Below are 6609 nucleotides of genomic sequence, written 5' to 3' on the forward strand. Positions count from 1 at the left end.
AACATGGAATTTCTCTCACAAAGTGCAGTCAAGTATTACTAAAACCTTTTAATTAACTCCTTAAGACTTATATAAGTCTGTAAATTGAGAGCTAGACTCATTAATAAAGCTAAATAATAAAATTCTGTCTGGAAAATTTATTGAAAGTTTGTGAGTTTCCTCTGTACCTCCTCACAGAATGCACTACAAAATTCATCCTATGCATCCAAGCCACTTGTTCATGTGGCATTCCAACTCCATAATTCATCCTAAATTTCTATTTTTCTGAGTAAGCACAGATTTCTGTACTTTTTCTTCAGTTGTGGGCTGATACTATTTGCTGGTTAGATTTAGAATGTTTTTGTTGTTACCTTGTTTTGCTTTTTCCCTATTTGTTCTTTTGTTTAGAGTGGGAATTTCCCAAAAGATAGAGACTTTCCTGTTTCACAACAGGTACATGGATGGAAACATGAGCTAAGAACTATAAATTCAGGATGAGATGAGGATGGTTACTGCTGAACAGGCCCCAGCCCAGGTTGAGTGAAAACTCTGCAAACCATGTGGCATTGACAAAGTTCAAATTATTACATTATGTGGACCACTGAAGTTCCTTGAAAGCAATCAAAATTTGCATATGTAAATTCTCTAAACGACTAAGTTGTCATAATAATTTTTTAAAATATTCTAATATAATCTGCAAATATATAGCCTTTCAGGTGTGGGAGAGAATAAATTAGTGAGAATTAGTGAGCCCTGTGAAAGGGACTGGATAATTTGCTTTACAATTTAGAGACATGATATCATTTATTTAATTCTTCCAATAACTTTTTGTTTTGTTTTTGTTCTGTTCTGTTTTTGTTTTACTGCTATGCATCTAACTGAGACCTTGCTCAGGCTAAGTGGATACTCTATTGCTAAGCTCTACCCCAACCCCTTCCAGTAAATTTATGAGCTAGCTATATAATTCCTACTTTTATTTATTTTTATTTATATATGACAGCGAATGCATTACAATTCTTATACAGCACAAATTTTTCATATCTCTGGTTGCATACAAAGTATATACGTACCAATTTATGTCTTCATACAGATACTTTGGATAATGATGTCCATTGCATTCCACCATCATTTCTAACCCTATGCCCCATCCCTTCCCCTCTAACCCCTCTGTCATATCTAGAGTGCCTCTATTCCTCCCATGCTCCCTCTTTCTATCCCTCTATTAATCAACTTCTTTATTTCAAAGAAAACTTTTGGCTAACTTCACTTAGCATTATCTTCTCTAACTCCATCCAGTTTCCTGCAACTGCCATGATTTTATTCTTTTTTTTTATTACTGAGTAAAATTCCATTGTGTATATATGCCACTTTTTTTTTTAACCATTCATCCACTGAAGGGCATCTAGGTTGCCTCCACAATTTAGCTATTGCGAATTGTGCTGCTATAAACATTGATGTGGCTGTGTCCCTGTAGTATGCTGATTTTAAGTCTTTGGGGTATAAACCAAGGAGAGGGATAGCTGGGTCAAATGGTGGTTCCATTTCCAGATTTCCAAGGAATCTCCATACTACTTTCCAAATTGACTGCACCAATTTGCAGTCCCACCAGCAATGTATGAGTGTACCTTTTCCCCTACATCCTCACCATCACTTGTTGTTTTTCTTCATAATAGCTGCCATTCTGACTGGAATGAGGAGACATTTTAGAGTAGTTTTGATTTGCATTTCTCTAATTGCGAGAGATACTGAACATTTTTTCATAATTTGTTGATTGATAGTATATCCTCTTCTGAGAAGTGTCTCTTCAGGTCCTTGGCCAATTAGTTGATTGGGCGACTTGTTTTTTGGTGCTCAAATTTTTGAGTTCTTTAGATACACTAGAGATTAGTGCTCTATCTGATGTGTGAGGGGTAAAAATTTGCTCACAAGATGTAGGCTCACGGTTCACCTTGCGGATTGTTTCTTTTGCTGAGAGGAAACTTTTTAGTTTGATTACATCCTATTTATTGACTCTTGGTTTTAATTCTTGTGCTATAGGAGTTTTATTAAGAAAGCTGGGGCCTAATCCCACATGATAAAGATTAGGGGCTACTTTTTCTTCTATTAGACATAGAATCTCTGGTTTAATTCCTAGGTCATGATCCACTTTGAGTTGAGTTTTGTGTATGATGAGAGATAGGGGTTTCATTTCATTTCGTTGCATATGGATTTCCATTTTTCCCCACCACTATTAGTTGAAGATGCTAACTTTTCTCCAATACCTGTTTTTAGACACTTTGTCTAATATAAGATAATTGCAGTTGTTGGGGATAGTCTCTGTGTCCTCTATTCTGTACCATTGGTCTACCAGTCTGTTTTGGTGCTGTTTTTGTTATTATTGCTCTGTAGTATAGTTTCAGGTCTGGTATAATGATGCCACCTGCTTCACTCTTCCTGCTAAGAGTTGCTTTAGCTATTCTGGGTGTCTTATTTTTCCAGATGAATTTCATGAGTGCTTTTTCTATTTCTATGAGGAATGCCATTGGGATTTTGATCAGAATCACATTAAATCTGTAGAGTGCTTTTGGTACTATGGTCATTTTGATAATATTAATTCTGCCTATCTAAGAGAAAGATAGATCTTTCCATCTTATAAGGTCTTCTTTGAGTCTCTAGGGTTCTGTAGTTTTCATTGTATAGATATTTCATCTCTTTTGGTAAATTGATTCCCAGGTATCTTATTTTTTTTTGAGTTTATTGTAAATGGGGTAGTTTTCCTCATTTCCTTCTCAGAGAATTTGTCTTTGATATACAGAAATGCCTTTGATTTATGGGTGTTGATTTTATATCCTGCTACTTTGGTGAATTCATTTACTAGTTCTAGAAATTTTCTGGTAGAGCTTTTTGGGTCTGCTAGGTATAGAATCATATCATCAGCAAATAGTGCTACTTTAAGTTCTGCTTTTCCTATAGTTATTCCTTTAATTTCTTTTGTCTGTCTAATTGCTCCAGCCAGTGTTTCAAAAACTATGTTGAACAGAAGTGGTGAGAGAGGGAATCCTTGTCTTGTTCCAGATTTTAGAGGGAATGACTTCAGTCTTTCTCCATTTAGAATGATGCTGGCCTGAGGCTTAGCGTAGATAGCTTTTACAATGTTGAGGTAAAATCCTGTTATCCCTAGTTCTTCTAGTGTTTTTAACTAAAGGGGTGCTGTATTTTGTCAGATGCTTTTTCTGCATCTAATGAGATGATCATATGGTTTCTATCGTTAAGTCTATTGATGTGATGAATTACATTTATTGATTTCCATATGTTGAACCAAACTTGCATCCTGGGGATGAATCCCACTTGATCATGGTGCACAAACTTTTTGATTTGTTTTTATATCTGATTTGCCACAATTTTATTGAGGACTTTTGTATCTATTTCATTAGAGATATTGTTCTGAAATTTTCTTTCTTTGAGGTGTCTTTGTCTGATTTTGGAATCAGGATGATATTGGCCTCATAGAATGAATTTAGAAGTACACACTCTTTTTCTATTTCCTGAAATAGATTGTAGAGAATTGGTATTAGTTCTTCTTTAAAGGTCTTGTAAAACCCAGCTGTATATCTGGCTTTTCATGGTTGGTAATCTTTTGATGGCTTCTTCCATTATCTCACTTGATATTGGTTTGTTTAATTTGTGCATATCTCCCTGACTCAATCTGGGCAGATCATATGACTTAAGTAATTTATCAATGCCATCATTATCTTCTATTTTATTAGAGTATAAGGTTTCAAAATAATTTCTAATTATCTTCTGTATTTCCATTGTGTCTGTTATGATATTGCCTTTTTTATCCTGTATGCTAGTAAATGGCTTCTCTCTCTTCTTCTTTTCATTAGCATGGCTAAGGGTCTGTCAATCTTATTTATTTTTTCAAAGAACCAACTTTTGGTTTTGTCAATTTTTTCAATTGTTTCTTTTGTTTCAATTTCATTGATTTCAGCTCTGATTTTCATTATTTCTTGCTTTCTACTACATTTGTTGCAGATTTGTTCTTCTTTTTCTAGGGCTTTGAGATGTAGTGTGAGGTCAGTTATTTGTTGGCTTTTTCTTCTTTTAAGGAATGAACTCCATGTGATGAATTTTCCTATTATTACTGCTTTCATAGTGTCCCAGAGATTTTGATATGCTGAGTCTGAGTTTTCAATTACATGTAAGAATTTTTTAATTTCTTCCTTGATGTCTTCTGTAACCTTTGTTCATTCAGTAGCATATTGTTCATTCTCCATGTGATATAGAAATTTTTCTTTCTTATTTTAGTGTTGATTTCCAATTTCATTCCATTATGATCAGATAAAATGCATAGTAGTATATCTACTCCTTTGTATTTGCTAAGATTGTCCTGTGACATAATATATGGTCTATTTTTGAGAAGGATCCATGTGTTGCTGAGAAAAAAAAGTGCATTCGCTTGATGGTGGTTGATATATTCTATATATGTCAATTACTTCTAAGTTATTAATTTTGCTATTGAGTTCTATAGTTTCTTTATTCAACTTTCGTTTGGAAGATCTGTCCAGTGGCATGAGAGTTGTGTTAAAATCACCCATGACTATTGTGTTGTGGTCTGTTTGTCTCTTGAACTTGAGAAGAGTTTGTTTGATGAACATAGCTGTACCATTGTTTGGGGCATATATATTAATGATTGCTATGTCTTGTTGGTGTATGGTTCCCTTGAACAGCATGTAGTGTTCTTCTTTATCCCTTTTGATTAACTTTGGCTTGAAACTATTTTATTTTATATGAGTATGGACACCCCTGCTTGCTTCCAAGGTCCATGTGAGTGGTTTGATTTTTCCAACCTTTCACCTTCAGTCTGTGTATGTCTTTTCCTATCAGATGAGTCTCCTGTAGGCACCATATTGTTGGATCTTTTTTTTTTTTTAATCCAGTCTACTAGCCATTGTCTTTTGATTGTTGAGTTTAAGTAATTAACATTTAGGGTTACTATTGAGATATGGTTTGTATTTCCAGCCATATTTGTTTATTTTTGTTATTTAACTTGATTTTTTTTTACTCTTTGATTAGTTTTTCCTTTACTGTATTACCTCCCACTGTTGGTTTTTGTTATTATTTTTCATTTCCTCTTCCTGTAATGTTTTGCCAAGGATATTTTGAAGCAATGGTATTCTAGCTGCAAATTCTTTTAACTTTTGCTTATCATGGAAGGTTTTATTTTATCTAAAAAACCTGAAGTTTAGTTTTGCTGGAAACAAGATTCTTTGTTGGAACCCATTATCTTTCAGCATTTGAAATATGTTGTTCCAGGATCTTCTAGCTTTCAGAAACCTGTGTTGAAAGATCAGCCATTAACCTAATTGGTTTACCACTGAATGTAATCTGCTTCCTTTCTCTTGTGGCTTTTGAAATTCTTTCCTTGTTCTGGATGTTGGGCATTTTCATTAAAATGTGTCTTGGTGTGGATCTCTTGTGATTTTGCACATTTGGTGTCCTGTAGGGTTCTAGAAAACGAACTTCCATTTCATTCTTCATGTCTGGAAAGTTTTCTAATATTATTTCATTGAAGAGATTCATTCCTTTGGTTTGGACCTCTATACTTTCCTCTATCCCAATAACTCCTAAATTTAGTCTCTTTATGCTATCTCATATTTCATGGATGTTCTGCTCATGGTTTCTTATCAGTCTCACTGTGCTGTATACACTCTCTTCGAGATGATATACTTTGTCTTCGTTGTCTGATGTTCTGTCTTCTAAGTGATCTCATCTACTGTGATACTCTCATTTGAGTTTTTAATTTGGTTTATTTTTTCCTTCATTTCCCGGATTTATGTTTTTTCTTTTGTTTTGATTTGTTCTGTTTTTTGTATAACCTCTATCTCCCAATGGCATTGATCTTTTATTTCTTGGATTTGTTTATATAATTAATTCTCTAAGTGATCTTTCATTGTCTGCATTTTCTGTATAATGTTTTCCTTGAGACTCCAGATCATCTGAACCATGTATATCCTGAAAACTTTATCTGGCATTCTTTCTGCTGTAAATGTTACATCTTCTAATGTTGAATTGTCCTGGACTGTTTATGGTCCTTTTTTTATCTTTCCATGCTGCTCATGTTTCTTTCCAGCTCTTTGTGACTGTTGTGTTAATGTTTTCCCCTATATATTTATATTGCTCTTTTATAACTCCAAAATATCTCTTTTGTGGAGAAAGACAATGTTAACAATTCCCAGTATCAACAATACATCATCTATGAGGAAGCTTTAAAAATTATGGAATGCTTCATGAATTTGTGTGTTATCCTTGTGCATGGGCCATGCTAATCTTCTCTGTATCATTCCAATTTTAGTATATGTGCTGCCAAAGTGAGATAGGTTCTAGTTTTGATTGATCTTGTTGGAAAGACAAAGATGGGTTGCTCTGATATAGAATATTGCAGGCAAAGTCGATTCTATACAAAGGAAGATTTTATCCAGATGGATATGAAAACAGAACAATTGCTGAATAAAAAATTCTAGTACTGTATCAAAAGCCTCTCTCATATATTGAACACTATGTCTTTTTTACACAACACTGCAATGGTGTAGTAATTATATTGTATCTATATTTCTAAGTGTTTCAAAATATTTCACTGTATAATGTTGC

At 34.0% G+C, this 6609-nt stretch overlaps 1 non-coding gene across 1 annotated transcript; it reads right to left on the reverse strand.

The window, feature by feature from the left end:
* Positions 1-6230: 6230 nt before the first annotated feature.
* On the reverse strand, positions 6231-6333 carry LOC143411888 (U6 spliceosomal RNA). Its single transcript, XR_013092902.1, has one exon. It is a non-coding gene; the product is annotated as a U6 spliceosomal RNA (small nuclear RNA).
* Positions 6334-6609: the final 276 nt, after the last annotated feature.

Source organism: Callospermophilus lateralis, chromosome 12 (assembly GCF_048772815.1).
Source record: "Callospermophilus lateralis isolate mCalLat2 chromosome 12, mCalLat2.hap1, whole genome shotgun sequence".
NCBI classification, from domain to species: domain Eukaryota; kingdom Metazoa; phylum Chordata; class Mammalia; order Rodentia; family Sciuridae; genus Callospermophilus; species Callospermophilus lateralis.